Source organism: Nannobrachium achirus (assembly GCF_963921795.1).
Source record: "Nannobrachium achirus genome assembly, contig: SCAFFOLD_162, whole genome shotgun sequence".
Lineage (NCBI taxonomy): Eukaryota > Metazoa > Chordata > Actinopteri > Myctophiformes > Myctophidae > Nannobrachium > Nannobrachium achirus.
This window is the reverse complement of record NW_027664979.1, coordinates 58,877-81,932: the sequence shown is the minus strand read 5'-3', so window position 1 is coordinate 81,932 and position 23,056 is coordinate 58,877. Positions and strand designations below refer to the sequence as shown.

Below are 23,056 nucleotides of genomic sequence, written 5' to 3'. Positions count from 1 at the left end.
TGTGGGTCTTCAAAATAACGTAGAATCAATGGAAAAACCCTGGCTCAAGCGATCGAAATAATTTATTATATACCTGGAACTAAATGTGTTAATGTGTCTCTAATGAGGATCCTTTAACTCATTGACTGCTGAGCCCAGAGTTTCCAGAGTTATACCATATGTCCAGGCCACCAGGCCCGAGTTTCCTGAGTTTTGCCGTTTTTTTTTTTTTTTTTATTATCTTTTTTGGACCCCAAAACATGTACTAGGCATGATCGCAATCGCGAAATAGCATGTTTAACCCCCATACCAACCCCATCTTTCAAACATGGCAGCCATGTTTGTTTACGTTTCAAGAAAACATAATGGAAAACATTTCTTACCTGAGATGTCATTAATTTGTCTCTAATGGATCATTTAATAAACATTCATTACCTGAGATGAAATGTGGTGTCTCAGCAGTGTGGTTGAAGAGTGGCAGGTGGACTCTACAGATCACATGACCTGTTGTCCTCACTGTCACATTCCTCTGGACTTCATAACAGCGTTGAGAAGGTCTGTCCATCACTGAGGGTCCAGCAGTCATGTTGTTTCCATCAGCGTCCAGCCAAGACATCTCAGGTTCAGGATTCCAGCACCCAGAACCACAGGTCAACGATACACCACCGTCTGTTGGTCCATTTGAAGATATCTCTGGCTGAGACACTGACCCTGCAAATACATAAACATATAAATATGATGATCTATCAATATATCCATCTATCTACAATGCCAACAATTAGAGTTGCCACCGATAATCGGCAATGGATCGTATCTGGGTGTCGATATGGGTGTAATTAATGAGATCGGTGTTTCTGATCAAGAGGTAAATTCACCGATCCGATCAATGACTTATTATACATGCGCAAGGCAAGGGTTTGTTATGGTCGCGCTGCTCCTCACTCCACTTTCTCTCTCTCTCTCTCTGTGTGTGTGTGTGTGTGTGTGTGTGTGTGTGTGTGTGTGTGTGTGTGTGTGTGTGTGTGTGTGTGTGTGTGTGTGTGTGTGTGTGTGTGTATTTGTATTTGTGTGCGTGCGTGCGTGAGGGAGAACTCACGACAGTCACGTTGTTGTTAAACCTCGTTCCCAACACCATAATTCCAAACAAAGTAGTCGATGGGAGTAGTTATGGACAACACTTGTTGTCGATCTAATGATAACATTTGTTGGTATAAAACGATCAATTCCATCGGAGCCAGCATAGCTGCACATGAGCTAATGGGTTGCCAGATTGGCCAAGTTTTTGCGAGAGAAACAAGCAAACAGGTCTATGAAAACGTCAGTCAAACGTTGTTACCTCAAGAAATCATCTTAAAAACAAGTTAATATTTTTTTGATTTCATTGTGAGAATGAGCAATAAGCCAATCAAATTAATTAAATGACTGTTACTTACTGTATGTCTGTAGTCTAGTAAATCTAGGGAAAAAATACACTCAGGTTGGACAAAATTGTATTATTTAGTTTTTCAACTGATTCTGACAGGAAATTAAGTCTACTAGCCAGGATGAAAAATCTACCATGATCTGCTCACTGCAAATACCCACAGTGGCCAAATCAAGTTGGGCTCCCATCGACTTTCTATACAGGAGGAAAATACCCAGAAAAGAAATCTGCTTTAAGTAGGATGTGAGGGGTCTAACTAGGGGTTTGACATGATGCTGAATCCATTGCAAGCATTTGTTTTGCACAAAAAACATTCCTTGTGCTAACAATGGCCCCAGAAAATGATGGTTTAGTGATGAAAAGTGATGAGTCATAACTTTTCCACAGTTTTGTGGGCGTTTTATGGGGCCAATGAATGTTTTTGTGCAAAACAAATGCTTGCAATGGATTCAGCATCATGACAAACCCCTAGTTGGACCCCTCACATCCTACTTAAAGCAATTTTATTTTCTGGGTATTTTCCTCCTGTATTCACCATATTCCTGTCCATTTTATGGAGGCTGCCATTTTCCAAATTACAGAGGGCGCTGGAGCATTTTTCTCATAGAGTTATAATAAGAATAGAGAGGACACCGGATATCCCCGCCCGTCCACTTGCATTGAGTTGCTCACCCAGCGCATGAAGCGTACTTCCGCATTTGAAACGCCTCTGAAACGTGACGTAGTGGGGCTACTATTTGGCTTCTGAGCCAATCGCGACGGTCGGGGAGCGAGAAACGGGGAGGCGGGGGTAGCGGGGGGCTATCTGCCTCAACTGAACTAACTGTTTGAATAGAAGCCCCAACTGCACTACCTCAAACGGCCACCATGTACTTTTTGCTTCAGGACGCCCCCAGGATTCTGGGGGCTTGATTTTTCTTTGTGTGCTACTTCATAAACATCTTTTCACTTCCTCCCAAGTAAGGAAGTGACATGGAATTGTCTGTTGCCAGATTTTGCCAAATAAATAAGCCCAACAGAAGCAACTAGGCTATACTACTTTACATTTACGTTTGAAAATAGCAGATCAGCAAGCTCACAATGTGTCACATTGCGACACATTGTGAGCTTTTATATTTGCTATTTAAAAAATCAAACCTCGGTTCGAAGTGAAGCGGTGGACAGATAAAACCTCTATTCTGAATGTATTTTTCATCTGTTTTGATAATCTGCAATAGATACTGCATGTACAAGACAGATAAACCCTGAAGGCCAAATTATCATGTGAAGCTTGACCAATCCTCAAAGTATCCATTCATCTAACCGGGAGGGACACCACACATTTTGCTTTTTGAAAAAGCCTATTCATTCTGGACTGATATTTTACACGTACGGGACAGGAAAAACCTGTTCATTCTGGCCTGGAGTGACCATATATGGACATAAGGTAACATACTTTGTGTTTTTGAAAAACCCTGTTCATTCTGGACTGACATCACCATATATGGTAATTAAACGGACATTCTGTTTTTGAAAAAGCCTGTTAATTCTGGACTGAAATCACCATATATGGGCGTGATACACACAAAGCCATTCATTGGAAGCGGTTTTCACCGCTTCAAAAATATTGAGAGAAAACAAATATTTTGAATATCCCTGGCACCACATATTTTCAGATGGGGGTCTGCGACTGTGGACAAATATGTTAATCTGGGGTCCTTGATATGAAAAGATTTGGGAACCACTGGTTTAAAAAACATTAGAAAGTAAGCCCAATAAGCAACTGATAGGTATTTTGTTATGTAGTAAGAGAAAGTTAGCCTATTGCTACATCAATCTGGGAACTAAATCTAAATCACTAGCTTTCTTCACAAATGTGTTCATAAAGGTGTCTACTATCACCTCTGAACTTTGTCAAACCCAACTCCCTTGACATACTTTGTGGGAGCCAATCAAAGTTATTGGGTATCCCGAGGGCCTGGGATTAAAGGGGGAAAAATAAAAAATGGCCAATATGAGCGTATGAGGTGTGTAATTAGGATACTTTTGGGCTGCTGAATCCATTCCAACCATTTGTTTTTAGTTAAAATGACCCCTTGGCCATAAAATAGGCCACACCTACTTTTGTGTGTCCATGAGACATATAATATTGCAGACATGCAAACAGCTCCAAGGTGAAAAAGGTGACACATTTTTATGGGGATAAAATGTGTCCACGACCCACACATGGGTCCCGACCCAGTGTTTGGGAAACAGTTGTAAATCACAGATGATTCATTTAGTGGATTCTCCTGGCTGACTTGCAATGTAGCTATCCATCATCGTCAAAGAAAAGGTCGATCCTTTTCACTTGTAACTCGAGCTCAGTTAGTCCGTTCTTAAGTTGAGAGACCAGATTTTTTGTGACATGTCTCAGCCTCCTTCTGTAGGAAGAAGTCACGGCGACTAGCGGTAGCATGTGGCTAAGCTAGCGGATCATCGTAAAATCAACAAGGCTATAACCGATAATATCACATCACGCATCGATGCATAATAGCGCACGACCGCGATGCAAGCGAATCAAACAGCCAACAGTCCACAGTCACACCACAACTACGACAACTTTGCGAGCTTTGAGACCGCTCTGCTCTCCTCTGTCTGTGGCTCGCAGCGCACCACTGAGTGAGTCAGTGAGCGCAGCCAGTGTTGACTTTGAGCGCTGCCAGCTGATGACGACGTCACATGAAAGAGAAGGGACTCAGGGAGCGCTTGATTTGTTAAAAAATAAAACGACCCACTTCCCCGTCCACCTTCAACACCATTGTACTGAGCTACTGACAAAACGGACGGCGCCGAGAATAAGAAATAAACGCTCCTCTTCTCACTGCTGCTCTGACGATACGACACCCCCCAGTGCCCCCACTCCCATAAACAATTTTTTAACGAATCTGCACGATTCACACAAATGACCAATTTGGATTCAAAACGGCGATTTTTGCCGAAAAGCTACACGTTTGCATGCCTGATATTGGCAATAAAAAAAAAGGTTGGAGTAGTTTTTGAATTCATGAAAACTATTCAAGATCAGGTGGGTAATCACACATGACACACAGGATAACATGATACAATCTGACAAGGAACATTCAAACAGGGTTTAAAACATAGGGACTAACAGGACACAGGTGAACTCGAATGACATGATTGACTAAGCCTTAGCCAATTAGGCCTTTTTTTATGGCCAAGGAGTCATTTTTACTTATAGCTAATGGTTGGAATGGATTCAGCAGCCCAAACATACCCTAATTACACACTTCATGCGTTCATATTGGCCATTTTTTATTTATTTCCCCCTTTAATCCCAGGCCCTGGGTATCCCGATACCCCCAACTTTGATTGGCTCCCATAAAGTATGTCAAGGGAGTTGGGTTTGACAAAGTTCAGAGGTGATAGTAGACACCTTTATGAACCCATTTGTGAAGAAAGCTAGGGATTTAGATTTAGTTCCCAGATTGATAGCAATAGGCTAACTTTCCCTTACTAATGGTTCATATCATCTTTTTATCAATACATATTGATGACCAACTGACCACTGGACCCTAAGGCACAGCCCGTGACTGTGCCATGTCATGTACAGTACCCACAAGGCCGGCTTCTGTCTGGTAGAACTGAGGCCTTATCTGCTGCCATGGAGCCTGTACCAAAAACAATGAGAATTGTTTTGGTTTATAAGGCTCGGCCTGGTGTCATGCAGACACCAGCGAAGGACTCTTTGTCTTGTCATTTGTGGACAAGAAACATCCTATGAATGTTGAAATGTCATCCATTGACTGACGAAATGACCATACTTATACTCATGTCAAAACATAATTTGTCAGAGAGCACAAACCATTATTTCTGTACTGTACCCGTCTTGAATTCTCTCTCTCCAGTAAACATTCCATTCTCACTCTGAATCACTCTCCTGTCTTACTTCTGTGTGATGGATTAATGTATCTCATAGGGGAATAAGAAGGTGTTGTTGTTTACAAATAATAATATATTTATCAGCAACTATACATTTTTTTAAGACACAAATTGCTTATTATAAGCAGACATGGCAACCCAGGTACATTCAGAGCCCAGAACGCCATCTGTAGGAGCCAGAATGACTTAAATGTAAGGTCTGGTGTTTTATTATTGACATGAATAGATGCACCTTTGATTGACAGCTTGGGCACTGCACTGGTGGTGGGCGTGGGCACCGTAGCACGGGCGCTGCCACGTTGATTACTATGGCGTTCACCTGGGCACCAGTAGTTTGGGGAATGTGGACGGAGAGGGGGTGAGCGTGGGAGCGACAATTTCTGTTGACCGCATCAAACGTAAAGTAACATCAACGGTAGTATGTATAATAGTGTGCTGGGAACTGTTATACTTATCTGCTTTGTGAAGCGATGCCTGCTGTGGACCTGAATTCTTTTGCGTGCGCGTCATACAAGTGTCTACACTCTCATGTTTAGCTCCTCGCGGCTCTTTTTGAATGACCTACAGCCGCAATATTAGTCAACAGAAAGTGTTTCCGAACCTGTGTGGATCCGCGGAAAATGAACTTTAGAGCGTCAGCGTGGATTTCTTGGATCGCATTGGGACGCTTTGGACAGTGAAAGAACTAACGCTGGATCTCCGCTGTTGGAGGCTATACAGAGGACGCCACTTTCATTCACAAGATCGGATCCTATCTCCGCTGTTTTGGACAGAGGAGGAGGAGCGACACGTTCATTCACAAAAACAGCCCGGCGTCGGCTAAACGGTAACAACGCAACGAAAGCGGTAGGCCTACTGACTTTGACTGTAGTGACTTGTGTATGTGTACAAGATGAAATAAGTCCAAGCGACAGTGTGTCCAATGTGGGAAGCAAGAGGTCTGTAAAAGCGATGTCTAATGTCTCAAGAACATCCTCAGCCCGCATCAGAGCTGAGGAGGCTGACATGGCAGCTCTGATTGCGAGGCAACAATTATTGAAGGAAATGCATGCTTTAGAGGAGCAAGAAGAACTTATAAGGAAGAAAAAGGAGCAACTTGCTCTGGAGGATCTCGCACAAGTGGAACATCCAGGTCATCTAATGCCATGAATTCATATGCCGAAAGAGAACACAGGAAACTCAAAACACTCAGTGCTGATGCAAAATCATTTGTGCCTCATACTAATAAACCAGCAGGTGACCAGCTCAACCCATATCGTTTGGGTGCAATACCTAAAAGAAAGAATGGAGCTCAGCAACAAATCAACCACCCAACAATATCAGCCAGCCACCCAGCAATACAAATCAGCCCCCCAGCAATACAAACTAACCACCCAGTGATACAAAACAACCAACCAGCACTACAAATCAATCATTCACCAGTACAAAGCATTCTGCCTGCAGTCATACCAAGGAATCAGTCCACAACTAGCAGCAGTGAACAAAGTCAAATAATACAAGTACTGGAACAACAAAATCAAATAACGGCATTGCTTGTCCAACAGCAAACTCTTTCATTCCTGCCTAAAAGAGACATTGAGGTTTTTGATGGTGATTGTTTGCAATATTACACTTTCATAAGGGCTTTCGAGCACAGCATAGAAGGACTGACAACCCCAAGGACTGCTTATACTTCCTTGAACAGTACACCAGGGGGCAGCCAAGGGAGCTTGTCAGAAGCTGTCACCATATGGCTTATGACAGAGGATATGCCACGGCTAAGGCTTTGCTGCTGGAACATTTTGGAAACGCCCAGAAAATCGCCTCCACCTACATGGAAAAGGCACTTTCATGGCCACCAATAAAATCTGACGATGTGAAAGCTCTACAGGCATACAGTCTTTTCCTAAGAGGATGTTGCAACGCCATGGAGGAGGTTGATTATATGTACGAGTTGAATACACCTACCAACATGCTGGCCATCATAAAGAAATTGCCCTACAAACACAGGGACAAATGGAGAACTAAAGCCTGTGACTTGCAGGAAAGGAGCGGCCTGAGAGCTACATTTATTGACATCGTTAACTTCATTGAGAGACAAGTGAAGATCGCAAGTGATCCAATCTTTGGAGACATACAGGATGCTCCGTCAATGGCAACAAAAAAGGATCTGTGGAAACCCAGAGTCCAAAAGGGAAGTAGCTTTGCCACCACCGTTGCAACAGTGGACAGTGATGTTGAACCTGGAACAGAGGTGAAGGAGAAAAGCTCATATGAAACTACAGTCTGCCTGTTTTGTGGAGGTAGACACATGTTGGATCTTTGCCTTCAATTGGAGAAGAAAATGCATAGTGACAAAATTGGCTTCTTAAAAGAACACGGTGTGTGTTTCGGATGCTTGTGCGTTGGGCACATAAGTAGAAACTGCAGGAAGCGCCTGTCATGTAAGGTATGCAGTCTGAAGCACCCCAGCATCCTTCATGTTTACTCAAGAGAGAGAGCAGAGAATGTTCTGCAAGCCACAGGAGAATCCGAGACAGCAGTGAGCAGTGCTCTGATTTCTGTGCAATCGAGTGGTCTAACAGGGGCCGGTGAACAAGACTGTACACTAGCTATTGTACCAGTTCAAGTCAAGGCCAAGAAAGGACAAGAGACATTGATAACATATGCCTTCTTGGATCCTGGGAGCTCGGCATCCTTTTGTACGGAGCGACTGATGAACAAGCTCAATCTCAGGGGAAGAAGAACCAACATTCTCCTTAGAACGATGGGCCAAGAGAAGGTTATTGGAAGCCATATAGTTGCAGGTTTGGAAGTGTCTGGATTGGATGGCAAATGTTCATGTGACCTACCTGACATCTATACACAGAAAAGTATGCCAGTTCATCAAGGCAACATTCCTCGGCAGAAAGACCTACAACGATGGCAACACCTTAAACATGTGGCAATTACTGAAATTGATTCAGGTATTGACCTTTTGATTGGAACCAACGTGCCCAAGGCTCTGGAACCATGGCAAGTTGTGAGAAGTGCAGAAGGAGGCCCATACGCAGTCAAAACAATGCTGGGCTGGACAGTGAATGGACCTCTCAGAGGAGACGGAAGGAATAACACGGCTCATGGACACCCAGATGTCACAGTCAATAGGATTTCCGTTGCAAGCCTTGATGACCTGTGGAAGCAGCAGTTGAAAGTTGATTTCCCTGAATGCAGTGAAGATGAGCAGATGGGTTTGTCAAGAGAAGATGGTCAGTTCATGGAGTATGTTACAGAGTCTGCGAGGTTGATTGATGGCCATTACACAATTGGCTTGCCGTTGAAGAAAAGAGATGTGAACATGCCAAACAACAGGAGAGTAGCAGAACAACGTACTCTGAGCCTCAAAAGGAGGTTTCATAAGGATGCTTCATTTCATGCTGACTACACTGCTTTCATGAATGACATAATCTCTAAGGGCTACGCAGAGAAGGTGCCTGCCGAGGATCTGGAACGCAGTGATGGTAGGGTATGGTATATACCACACCATGGTGTATACCACCCTAAGAAGAGGAAGATCAGGGTCGTATTTGACTGTGGAGCTACATTCCAAGGAACATCATTGAATGGTCAGCTTCTACAGGGCCCAGACCTTACCGGCTCACTTATTGGAGTAATGACCAGATTTAGGAAGGAGCCTGTTGTACTCATGGCAGACATTGAGGCCATGTATCATCAGGTCAAAGTGACATCTGAGGATTCAGATCTGCTGAGGTTTCTCTGGTGGCCAGATGGAGACCATGAGAAGAACCTGATCGAACACAGAATGGTTGCACATCTGTTCGGAGCCACATCCTCACCAAGTTGTGCATGTTTTGCTCTGAGGAAGTGTGCGGAGGATAATAAAGACCAGTTTGCAACCAGAGTAACTGAAACTGTCCTTAACAACTTCTATGTAGATGATTGTCTGGCGTCAGTAACATCGGAAGAGGAGGCAATCACACTGTACCAAGATCTATGTGCACTGTGTGCCAAAGGGGGTTTCCTACTGACAAAGTGGATAAGCAACCGACGCAGAGTGCTGGCTGCTATACCATCAAAGGAGAGAGCAAAAGAAGTTAAGGATCTGGACTTGGATAACGACACACTTCCTGTTGAAAGAGCATTGGGTGTTCAGTGGTGTGTCGAATCTGATGCATTTATGTTCAAGCTCATGCTCAGTGACAAACCCTTGACCAGAAGAGGAATCCTCTCCACCGTCAGTTCGATCTATGACCCCTTAGGATTCTTAGCGCCTGTGGTGCTGTCAGCCAAAATCATCCTACAAGACCTGTGCAGAAAAGATCTAGGTTGGGATGACGTCATACCATCCACAACTGCTGAAGAGTGGACAAGTTGGCTGAAGGAGCTCTGTCAGCTTGAAGGTTTTAAAGTTCCCAGATGCTTGAAACCAGAGGAGTTTGGGGAAGTGACTTTTGCACAGTTGCACCACTTCGCAGATGCAAGTGAAAATGGGTATGGAACAGTTACTTACCTGTTGTTACATAACATCCACAGAGAAGTGCACTGTGCCTTCATCATGGGGAAAGCTCGAGTTGCCCCATTGAAAGCCATTACCATCCCTCGTATGGAGCTGACAGCAGCCATGGTGGCAAGTCGAATGGACAGGTTGTGGAGGAAGGAGCTGCAAATGCAACTTCAAGACTCAATTTTCTGGACCGATAGTACTTCAGTGCTGAAGTATATCAGGAATGAGACCTCAAGGTTCCAGACGTTTGTAGCCAACAGGGTCTCAAAGATACTCGGTGTGTCAAATCCATCTCAGTGGAGGTATGTCGACACCGCAAGCAATCCTGCTGACATTGCCTCCAGGGGAGTCAAGGTGGAAACACTACTGAAAGATGACACATGGGTTTCTGGACCACAGTTTTTGACTGGGTCTGAAGAGGAATGGCCTGTAAACCCAGATGACAATTTAAAGATCTCCCCAGATGACCCGGAGGTCAAGTTGATTGTCTTGGTTAATGCGGTGCAGGCCGAAGAGGAAGTTGATGCTGTGGCCCACCTGATCGATCGCGTTTCGTCTTGGAGACGTCTGAAGAGGATTGTGGGCTGGATTCTCAAGTTTGGGAACCTGCTGCTTTGTCTCAGCCGGTCAACAAGAAAGAAAGATGGAAGGAGAATTGCAGATGATCAAGGAACATGTCAGTTCTCTTTCAGTGGAAGAACTCAAAAGAGCAGAGATGGAAATCGTCCGCTCCTGTCAGAGGAAGAGGTTTCCTGATGAACTCAACTGTTTGCAGAAAGGAGAGAATGTGAAAAGGACTAGTCATATCTACAAGCTCAACCCAATACTCGAAGATGGCATTCTGAGAGTTGGAGGACGACTCAGTAGATCGGCCATGCCTGAAGAAAGTAAACATCCAGCCATATTGGCAAAAGATCTTCACATTTCTGATATCATTCTGCAGCAAGTACACCAAGATGTAGGACATGGAGGTCGTAACCACATGCTATCTAGCCTGCGCCAAAGATATTGGATCCCTGGTGCTAGTGTGGCCATACGGAAAGTTCTGTCCAAGTGCATTGTCTGCAGGCGTCTGAATGCAACTCCAGCCCACCAGCAGATGGCAGATTTACCTCAAGACAGAGTTTCTGCAGATTACCCTCCATTCTCTCATGTTGGAGTTGATTATTTCGGGCCTTTTGAAGTCAAGCGAGGAAGGAGTATGGTGAAGAAATATGGAGTTCTCTTCACATGCTTGGCGATAAGAGCCATCCACATTGAAGTAGCACCGTCATTGGATACGGATTCCTTCATTAATGCCCTTCGACGCTTCATCTCAAGACGAGGACAAGTGTTAGAACTGCGCTCAGATAATGGAACCAATTTTGTCGGAGCTGAGCGGGAACTGAGAGAAGCAATGGAAAGTTGGAATCTGACTCGAATCAATGACACCCTACTTCAGAAAGGAATTAAGTGGACCTTTAATCCACCTACTGGATCCCATCATGGAGGAGTCTGGGAAAGGCTGATAAGATCTGTGAGGAAGGTACTGAATTCCACCCTGAAAGTACAGAACCTTGATGAAGAGGGTCTTCACACAGTGCTTTGCGAAGTGGAATCTATCATCAACAGCCGACCCATTACAAGAGCATCTACAGATCAAAACGATCTGGAGGCACTAACTCCTAACCATCTTTTGCTGCTTAAAACCAAGCCATCATTACCACCAGGATGCTTTCAAAAGGAGGATGTGTATGCTCGACGCAGATGGAAACAAGTACAGTATATAGCTGACTTGTTCTGGAAAAGGTGGATCAAGGAATACTTACCTCTACTTCAGGAACGTCAGAAGTGGTCAAGAGTCAAGCGCAACTTCATTCCTGGAGATATTGTTCTCATAGTTGATGACTCAGCACCACGCAACTCATGGCTCACTGGAAAGGTTGTGCAAACTACACCAGATAGAAGAGGACTTGTACGCTGCATGCGGATCAAGACAAAGACCAGCTATTTGGACAGGCCAATCACCAAAGTTTGCCTTCTACAGGAAGCAGAAGAGCCATGAGGACTGCGGTGGACCTATGAACTTCATAGACATTGACACACACTGACATTGATTTTTTTTCCCTTGACTTGACTCACTGAGTGATGGATAACGTCACTTTATTAGGCTGAACTTTGTTTTTTGCCTAAAGAAGAAAAGAAGATCGTTTTGAAATGTTTTCTTGCTGTCTCCTACATGTTATGATTGTGTAATTATTGTGTTCCCATAATTAGGGGCCGGTATGTAGGAGCCAGAATGACTTAAATGTAAGGTCTGGTGTTTTATTATTGACATGAATAGATGCACCTTTGATTGACAGCTTGGGCACTGCACTGGTGGTGGGCGTGGGCACCGTAGCACGGGCGCTGCCACGTTGATTACTATGGCGTTCACCTGGGCACCAGTAGTTTGGGGAATGTGGACGGAGAGGGGGTGAGCGTGGGAGCGACAATTTCTGTTGACCGCATCAAACGTAAAGTAACATCAACGGTAGTATGTATAATAGTGTGCTGGGAACTGTTATACTTATCTGCTTTGTGAAGAATTAAATGGTCAAACGCGATGCCTGCTGTGGACCTGAATTCTTTTGCGTGCGCGTCATACAAGTGTCTACACTCTCATGTTTAGCTCCTCGCGGCTCTTTTTGAATGACCTACAGCCGCAATACCATCTACTGACACTTTAATGCAAGGACAACAGGAAACCAAATGATGTTTTTCAGGCCAGCTTTTTCAGCCTCCGCCTCTTTCAGGATATGAACAGGAAGCCGGGGGCGGGGCCAGGAATATTGTGAATAGAAAGTCGATGGGAGCCCAACTTGATTTGGCCACTGTGGGTATTTGCAGTGAGCAGATCATGGTAGATTTTTTTATCCTGGCTAGTAGACCTAATTTCCTGTCAGAATCAGTTGAAAAACTAAATAATAAAATTTTGTCCAACCTCAGCCTTATTTTTACTGGACTAAATGTACATTCTCTTCCCATCGCCCGCAGGGTCGCTCTCGCAGCCCTCAGAAAGCAACTTATCTGTTCCCAAAGGGCTACTGGGCTAGCACTAAAGCTAAAGTTAAAGACACAAATTGATATATAATCTGTGCATATAAAAATTATATTTCCACCCAAAACTGGTTGTTACTTCCCTATTGTTCATGTGAATATGCTTGTTTATGTTTAATTGTTGAAATGGATAAAACGATGTATTCACTGAGAGGAGATGTTGCTTATAATGCAGGGGGCTTGCCAACTTCCCCCCGCTGCCCGTAGCCCCCGCTAGCTCTGTCCTCACACACTCGCTTGCGTCGCATCGCATGGCCACGCACACACACACACACACACACACACACACACACACACACACACAGGTTTGCATTTGCTACTTTGTGGGGACATTACTCATAGTCTACCATCTTTATGGGGACATTCCATTCATTTTAACCCTAACCCTAAACCCTAACCCTAACCCTAACCCTTAACCTAAACCCCTAAAGACCTTATGGGGACGTATTAATAAGTACCCACAAGGTAGTGTGCAAGGATTGTACTGTCTTTGTGGGGACATGAGGTCCCCTCAAAGTAGTATTTCCCTGTCCACACACACACACGCACACACACACGCACGCACGCACGCACACACACACACACACACACACACACACACACGGATTCAATAATTTCCACGGCTGGTATTGGTAGGCGGGCAGTGGAGGGGGCTATGCTGCGGGCGATGGGACATTTTGATTCAAAGTGTTTTCAAATAGACCATGTATCATACTATTATAATTTCGGGGCTGACAGCGGGCCTTTAAGAACAGTGCAGTGGTTCTAAAACATTTTCATGCCAAGAGCAAGGACCTGTACAGAAAAACAATCTTAAGGGCCCATTAGGCCTATTATTGATTCTGCTTTTACATAAAAATGCTATTAACCAAGTAAGCTGAAATGTTATTGAATATAATTGAAAGAGAGTGACATGGTTTGTTTTTTGCATTGAAAATAATGAAGGGCAGACAATATTGCCACTGTCTGTATGGGAAGACGTTTTTTCTTTCTTTATTTTGTTTTCTTTATTTTTTTAAATAAATAATAATAATATTGCCCAACTTGATCGGATCGGTGATTGATCGGTATCATGTGATCCAAAAATCTGATCGCCCCATTGATTGAAATATATTATTTGTAAACAACAACACCTTCTTATTCCCATATGAGATACAATAATCCATCACACAGAAATACAAGACAGGTATACAGTACATAAATAATGGTTTGTGCTCTCTCTGACAAATGATGTTTTGACATGAGTATAAGTATGGTCATTTGGTCAGTCAGTGGATGACGTTTCAACAGTTCATAGGATATGTTTCTTGTCCATGAATGACAAGACAAAGAGTCCGTATACAGGGTTCCTGGGGGAAGATGTCCTTGCTAGTGTCTGGATGACACAAGCTGAGCCTTAGAATACCAAAACAATTCTCATTGTTTTCGGAACAGGCTCCATGGCAGTAGATAAGGCCTGATTTCTACCAGACGGAGACCTTGTGTTGTACTGTACATGACATTTTATGACACAGTCACTGTGCCTTAAACTTCAGGTGGTCATCAATATGTATTGATAAAAAGATGATATGAACCATAACAAAATACCTATCACCCATCTCTACCAACAATATTTACAAATCTAAGGCAGAGAAAAGTGATGCTATGAGTGATACAGATATCAGCACAATCAACATTTTGGGGGTGTTCCATATTGGGTTTCTTTGTGTGATTCTAACTCGGTTAAACACAGATTGCATTGATAACAAACACATTTGTGTCATACTACACTTGGACCATCAGGTCGCAGCGTGATTTTAGGCCAACATGTGTAGGAGCAGTGTCCAAAAATGTGTTTGAAAAAATCGGCCTGATGGTGGCGCTATATGGGACAGATCCATGTTGATGACATGAGTGTAGACATACTGTGTAGCGATTTGCGTGATTTTAGGGCCAAATCTGTAGGAGTAGTGTCCAAAAATGTGTATGAAAGAATCGGCCTGAAGGTGGCGCTAAATGGGACAAATCCATGTTGATGACATGAGTGTAGAGCAAGTGTGTACCGATTTGCGTGATTTTAGGGCAACATATTTAGGAGCAGTGTCCAAAAATGTGTATGAAAAAATCGGCCTGATGGTGGCGCTATATGGGACAGATCCATGTTGATGACATGAGTGTAGACATACTGTGTAGCGATTTGCATGATTTTAGGGCCAAATCTGTAGGAGTAGTGTCCAAAAATGTGTTTTAAAAAATCAGCCTGAAGGTGGCGCTAAATGGGACAGATCCATGTTGATGAGATGAGTGTGGACATACTGTGTACCGATTTGCGTGATTTTAGGGCAAAAATTGTAGGAGCAGTGTCCAAAAATGTGTTTTGCAAGAATCATGTGTTTTTCTAGCGCTCATGGTGGCGCTAGAAGAGGGGCATGTGAGAATTGAGGCAAGGAGTGTGTGTGCAAAATTTGGCATGGATCGCGGCAACGGTTGCGGAGATATGAGCAGGGCAAAAGTGTGACGTGTGACGGACTGACGGACGGACAGCCGGTGGAGGTTTTGATAGTAAATGCGACCTGACGGTCGCAATCAATCAGTACAACTCTAAATGCTCAGTACTGAGCAAGATGTTAACATTAATTCCCTGATGAGATCATACAGAAAATGACAGATGCAAATGTAGTCCTAAATGTAACTTTAAAAATGACCGGCTCAACATTATCTACCATCCAGCTAAAAAGTATGCTTCCTCTCATTGACATATTCTGTCAATGAGACTGAGTATACATTTTGACTGTGTTCGATATCAATAAAATACGCCAGAAACCCGACCCAGTGCGTCTTATTCAAACATCTCTCAGCACCGTGTTTGCCTCTGAGACGTACTATTGTACGTCCCAAAAACCGCCCTATCAGTAACACTTGTCTTTTATTGTTGATTGACTGTCACGCTTTGACATCACTCTCTGACATCACTGTGATGTCAGGGGAACCATAATAACAGAATCCCTTTTATGAACATATATGGAGATCCCTGTTGTGATCAATATTAAGCCCATATCTGTGAATGCCAATATATATACATGTCGGACGTCGGTCTAACCTATAGACTATCCTGCTTTTAAGTCTGACGTAAATTTGTAGGCGGAGAACATTGGGGGCTAGGCGTCTCCAGCCCCTATCTTTCACCATTCAAAACAACAATCTTGGAACCCGTGAATCTTTTTTACTATACGCTTATTTTTCAGAAAGGAACCATTGGGAGTTAAAAAGAGTCATAATGCTTTAAACTCGAATATTTTATTCATGTAATTGTTCTCCCACGGGGTATAATTGCGACCGTAAGGTCGCAGTTTAGTATCAAAACCTCCACCGGACGTCCGTCGGTCGGTCGGTCGGTCGGTCACACGTCACACGTCACACCTTTGCCCTGCTCATATCTCCGCATCAGTATGACATCACACTGCTGACATCAGTATGACATCACACCGTACACAAATGACCCTTATATAAGACCGGCATTATCTACCGACAGCTGCTATAAGCCAACCCTGGCGATAAGGTCTGAGTCAAAGAAATGCTTCTTTCCTGGCAAGAATTGCCCCTTTATACTGTAGGGCTCGTTTGTGTATTGTATGACATCACGCCACATCATCGGCTGAGGACTGTGTGATGTCATCATATCTCCATATATGGAGACATAAGTTGCTCATGCCCAAATATGGGCTGGTGAGGTCAGACTTAGTGTGATGCGTAGGTTATCTCCATATATGGAGATTCAACTTCAATGAGTATATAAGACCGGCATTATCTACCGACAGCTGCTATAAGCCAACCCTGGCGATAAGGTCTGAGTCGAAGAAATGCTTCTTTCCTGGCAAGAATTGCCCCTTTATACTGTAGGGCTCGTTTGTGTATTGTATGACATCACGCCACATCATCGGCTGAGGACTGTGTGATGTCATCATATCTCCATATATGGAGACATAAGTTGCTCATGCCCAAATATGGGCTGGTGAGGTCAGACTTAGTGTGATGCGTAGGTTATCTCCATATATGGAGATTCAACTTCAATGAGTAACCATGGCAAACTGTCAACTGCCCGTATGTCTTGATAATTGGTAAAACAAACTTTTGGCCTATTTGTGGAGATAAGCGACCAACGGTCGCTTATCTCCCGATTAGGGAGTCTTACTGGTAAAGGATAGTTCTAGTCTATAGCGTCAAGGGTTCGCCCTAACGCTATGTCACTAATGACTGTAATGAGCCCTTGTGCTCGCATTAGCGGCGGTGTGCCCACTCGTCTGTGGTTAAAATAAAAGATACAGTTTCGCTACTCACCAAAACAAAGACGGATTTAGAGAGTTGAAAGCCTACTTTACTTAGTGGGAACATTCAAAGCCCCCCACATCACGTCTAAAATACACTTTTTATCCAGAGAAGATAATATTTCACTGGAAGGCAAAATCTGGTCAATGGACATTTCTATTGACAAGATCTGTAGAGGGCGGTGTGGAGTAACTAAAACCTCCGGTAAAAGTTTTTTTTTTCTCTGGCCAAAAAGTGTATTTTAGACGTGGGGTGGGGGGATCTGAGGGTTCCCACTAAGGAAAGTAGGCTTTCAACTCCTTAAATCCGTCTTTGTTTTGGTGAGTAGCGAAACTGTATATTTTATTTTTACTACGGATGAGAGGGTGACTATTCTGTAAATGCAGTGGAGTAAAAGTACAATATTTGGATCCGAGATGTAGTGAAGTAAAAGTATTGGAAATTGGAAACACTCAAGTAAAGTACAAATACCTCAAGTGTACTTATAAGTACAGTACTTGAGTAAATGTACTTAGTTACTTTACACACCAATGCGCTGGAAAACCAGAAAGGGATAGCGTTTTCCCCACTTTTTTCCACCACTGGAAAAATTGCAGCGTTTCCTCTTCTCTTTCTTGTTGACAGGAAAGTGGTAGAATTATACTTTAGTCGTTATTTTTGTCTCGGATCCGTTGAAAATAGCGAGGGACACAGCACTGCGCATATTAACTCTTTTACTGCCACAGAATTGAACAAAAAGCTCAATCCACTGCCAGCTAAATTTGAGAATTGTCGCTAATCTTTGAAGGCCTACTGGAGAAAATTGGCTTTGACTATAAAGACAACAATTATATGGCAACGAAGAATAGAATGTCTACTTTGCAACAGAAAAAGATTTCGTGCTTTTATCATGTTCTATTCATTAGCTAGAAGCTGCTGAATATGGCCTAAAAAACAGCTCTTTGAGAACATAAAGCTGAGAAAAATGCATTTTTGTGAAGGAGACATTTTCAGGCAGAAATCTCTCTTTATCCTTTAGTGTTGGCAGTAACATCACACAGTAACATCACACCTATGCTCAGTGGTTGTTTACAAACAAATTCAAAAAAATAAAAACAAGTGCTTTTTACACACTTTTAGTGTGTAAGAGAAGTAAGAGCAGTAGTAAGGAGCAGTGCAGAACATTGACACAGTGACATGAGATTCAGCCTGAATCCTGCTTCTGCTTTCAGGGTTCTTTTTAGGTTGAAGTACAGTACAAATGATTGATGAAAATGAAAATAAAATATAAAACAACATTTTAGACACTAGAACTCAATTGTAATACTGCAAATGGAAAAAGGTTGTGGCCTACCTGCACTTACACAGGCCTCAACCACTACATGTCTACAGAGTGTATATGTGTGCGTGCGTGCGTGCGTGCGGGTGTGTGTGCGTGCGTGCGTGCGTGGGTGTGTGTGCATGTGTGTGTGTGTGTGTGTGTGTGTGATACAATTATCCATAAATAATCGATATCCATAACCTGCTAGCCCATCAAGGAGGAATTCAACCGTCTCAAGCGGGGAAACAGATTCTCCACAGTAGGGTTTCATATTGAAACAGTAACCTGTACCTGAATCACAGAGAATATAAGATTTTATCCCATATTTCACACCCGCTTCTAATGCTATCATGCTGGTGCTCTCAAGTCCCAAGATCCAGTGGACTACCTGGAACTGTTAGATAACACAGGTCCAGATGCAAAGAGTGGTGACAGGATGTTCAAAATACGCCCAGTTCTAGATTATCTTGTCTCCAAATTCCGTGAACTGTACAAACCAAACCAAGATATTTCCATTGATAGGTACACTTTTATTCAAAGGGCGCCTACAAAGTGCAGCAGGTCCAGGGACTGCAGTGGGGCTCCATTCTGTTTCACTCCAGCCAGGCTCCTCCGGAAGGGCTCCCCCGGGTCTGCTGAACTCTGCACCCCTACCCCTACACGAGCCCATGGTCGATCTGTAAATTATACAAATACATAATTACTACGAGTAAGCAGTGTTGTTTTTGACAGCAAATTTTGATTTTGTTTCAGTCGTAGTCTTTTGAATAAAAGACTACGACTGAAACGACTGAAACCTAGCGGTCGCAATAAAATACATGAAAAATAGTACACCTCCAAGCTCACAACGCGTCACAGCAGAATGCGTGGAGGTTGGGGGCCTACTATTTTCATCAAAAGGCTGTTTTAGACATTTCAGCCCCTGCCTCTCTAACATTCTATACAGTATATACTAGTAATTATGTAAAAACAGAATTCATGGTCTGGAGAGGGCACTTTTTACAGATGGATAAAGGGCATGGGCTCAAGCCCCCTTTGATGTCTAAGTCTGATTTACAGAAAAAAGGTTTTTGTTCTTTACCTATCCTTGTCCTTGGACGACCACGATGTGGCAATGAAGAAGTAGGCTGTGCTGCACTTGACTCTTCTGAAATCACAGTAGTAAAATATAAACTAGTAAACATGATGTGCACAAAATGAAATCAATTATTTACACACCCAGCATGTCTCAGACAGGTCCATGACATTATGATGTAAATGATAAAAGCATTGAACAAACAGATAGCTGTATCTACTCTAAAATGCTATAGAATTATACAAAATGCATCAGTTTTTGTTTTCTCCTTACCTCTATTACCTCCAAACGGTATAGACCTAAGAACACAAGGAGTCCCCGGCACCTCTCCAGTCCATCCGACTCATCATCTAAAATCATAGCCAGGAAAATATCAAATAGTTTATATGTAAACAAATCAATTTACAATTTTGACATTAGCAAATATGAGTGACTTACAATAAGTTCATAATGTAATACATAAAATGCAGATATAGTAAATAGTTACCATGCATTTACTGTCACAGTGAAATGCCCTTTATATCCTGTATGTATATATAAAATGTCACAATGCAACATAGCTCTGTTTACACAAAGCTGTACTTCCTCCAACTGTATATAGGCTATCTTCCCCATTTTCAACTGTTTTTATTTATAACACTTGCTTTGGCAATGTAAACTATATTTTCTCATGCCAATAAAGCTCCTTTGAATTGAATTGAATTGAAAGGCTACGGGTGTGCGGGTGTGCACAGTACGATCACGCGCGTGCAACGCACACCGTACGTGCACGCGCGTGCACCGCACGTGCACCACACGTAAAAAGAAACCTCTCTCTCTCTCTCTCTCTCTCTCTCTCACGCATCGTACGCACGCACACACAAACTAAGCCACTAAATCCTAAAATCCCATCAAATAATCATAGTAGCTGGCTAAATGCTAACCTGTGCCGTGCACCGTACACTACATGCGGTACGTGCACACGCGTAATAGGAAATCCACGTGTGTCCTGTGTAGCAAAAACAAACGCATATGCACTTGGATCCTAACTCTATGCTTGGATCAAGTTGCTGATCCGGTCCGGATACGGAAACGTTTCTTGCATGTAGTCTATGTGTGCGTGTAAATAACCGGATGCAGTAGGCGGGCTCTAGACCGGATCCCACTGGTGTATTCGCAATAGAGATCACGTCTGACCAGACCAGACTTTAGGCTTGTCAATCAAACTAAGCTTCCTCACGGATGCAGTGGAAAGCCTGAAGCGATTCACATAGAGTATACTATACATACATGCAGATGCACTGGATTTAAGTCTAAGTCTTACCACTCTGGACAGTAGAATCATGGCCATCGTCCAGTGAGTCTCTGCCTCTGTACGTCTGGCTGTTGAATGGGTGGTGGCGGTCTCTACTGCGCCCGAGACGTGTATCCACTGTGCCGTGCCGATCCATCCAGCGCGGGGGTCTCAGGAACTAACGGCGAGTCTCTGCCTCTATGGCGGGGGTCTCCGAGTCCATATCGGGATATCAGGAGGCTCTTGATGCACTTTTTGACCCGGTTCTTCGCGACCAACGGCACCAAGAAATGGAATGTTTCTCTTCAAAGCCAACGGCTACACTACAGGAATCTTTTTCTCTTCTTCTTCTTCTTCATCATCAACATCATCATCACGACCACCACCACCATTCGTGGTGGGCGCTGCCTGGTCCTGGGTCACCAACGCGGGTAGGTTTGTAATCCTAATTCTAACAAAGTTTGTTGTCGAAACTTTCCTTCCGTGGATCATCATCTGCTGTGCGACCTCGGCCGTGGGGTGGTGGGGGATGGTCGCTTTGCTTCGGCGGATTGATACTGAGCAGGGCCTAGTACTTGGCCTAATACATCTCAATATTCTAGTACTGCTAAATACTACTACCTACTACAATTACTATACTACTAATACTATAAAACAACTGATTTCCGACAAAACGATCGCTTTTACCAACGTTTCTCTCTCTCTTTCTCTACTAACAGCCCGATGCATAAAACAATATAGTCCCTCAAGGCTGCTAGCAGCTAGCAGTGGCGTCAGTTCAGAACAAGCTAAGGTATGGCAACATGACTGGTGTCTGGTGAAGACACCAGTCATGTTGCCATACCTTAGCAACAGGCACGATGAAAAGTACATTTTTATTATTTCCCCCTGTCAAGGTATGGCAGCTGCATACCCCTGCCATACCCAATTGACGCCCCTGGCAGCTAGGTAGGCGCAGAGTCGCTCTGGGCAGGCGGAGCCAGGACAGTCTGTTTACTTTTTTTTTTTATGAACTGTTTCCGGCTGTCCTCAAAAGACCCCGACGACCAATTATACATTCAAAAGTTGCGCAAGGACGTCTTTTATCATAATCCATAAAAAACATCAAACGAACGAACGGCCGTATTGGCCGTCCTTAATAGAAAAAATTGGGGCGAACAGGAACGTCCAAAGCAGTATAAGAGTTAACAATACAACTGTTGCCCCCACCCGGAAGTGGCGGGTCTGACTCTGACTACAAAATTACGCCACGGCTTAAGAAGGGAATATGTCAGTCTAACCAGTGCGGTTGGTTCTACAGACAGGGATCTCTATATATGGGCATAAAAGGGATTCTCTTAGTGTTGTTCCCCTAAAAGGACTTCATATGGGAATGCCCATATATTGAGGCCACATCGGCCACATACAATCCCTTTTATGCCCCTATATGGAGATGGCTGTATATGTAGAACCAGCCACACTGGTTAGACTGAATTGTATAGTCTATACTGTAGACCCCACTTTTAGATCCACTGATCTGATTTTAAAATCAAAGAATACAGTTGCGCACGACCACGTGGTGCGCACACACACACACACACACACACACACACACACACACACACACACACACCCCTAAACATTTTGTCATCGGATCTGCATGATTCACATACATGATTTTGGATTCAAAACGTAGATTTTCACCAAAAAGCTACAAGTTTGCATGCCTGTGAAGTTTACAATGTTGTGTTGAATTGTCAGTATTTGGTCACAGCCAGTAGCGCTTTGGGGGCCGGACGCGACCGGACGCCGTGTGGCCGGAAATATTTCCCCACATGCACGCGCACGGACGGCACCGAACGGTGCACGAGCGTGTAAACGCGTGCATACCCCCCCGCGAGAGCCGCGACAACCCCCCACCCCGCGAATCCGCGATAACTACAAGCAATACTTTAATCAGTGGCTACTACTTTGCATAACAGGTTCCTAGTGGTGAATGTGTGAGCGTCCTCAAGCCTCTATTCATATGGATATAGCCTACTTTAACACCTAGGTTTCCAGCTGTGACTGCATGTGCATGTGTCAATGTGTGTGTGTCCTCATACATGGCTCCATTAGTGCTCCATTTAGTGTTTGAGATTCGTTCAAGGCAAACTTTGTTTCTCTAGCCTACTGCAGCGCTGTATTTTCTAAATGAATTAAAAGAAAGTAGAACATAAAATCTTAAGTAACAATGCAAA

General features: G+C 43.6%; 1 long non-coding RNA gene across 1 annotated transcript; it reads right to left on the bottom strand.

The window, feature by feature from the left end:
• Window positions 1-18,789: 18,789 nt before the first annotated feature.
• Window positions 18,790-20,363, bottom strand: LOC308280684. The gene is made up of 3 exons (XR_013961772.1): window positions 19,838-20,363; window positions 19,571-19,636; window positions 18,790-19,166 (listed from the first exon to the last, which is right to left on the bottom strand). It is a non-coding gene; the product is annotated as an uncharacterized lncRNA (long non-coding RNA).
• Window positions 20,364-23,056: the final 2,693 nt, after the last annotated feature.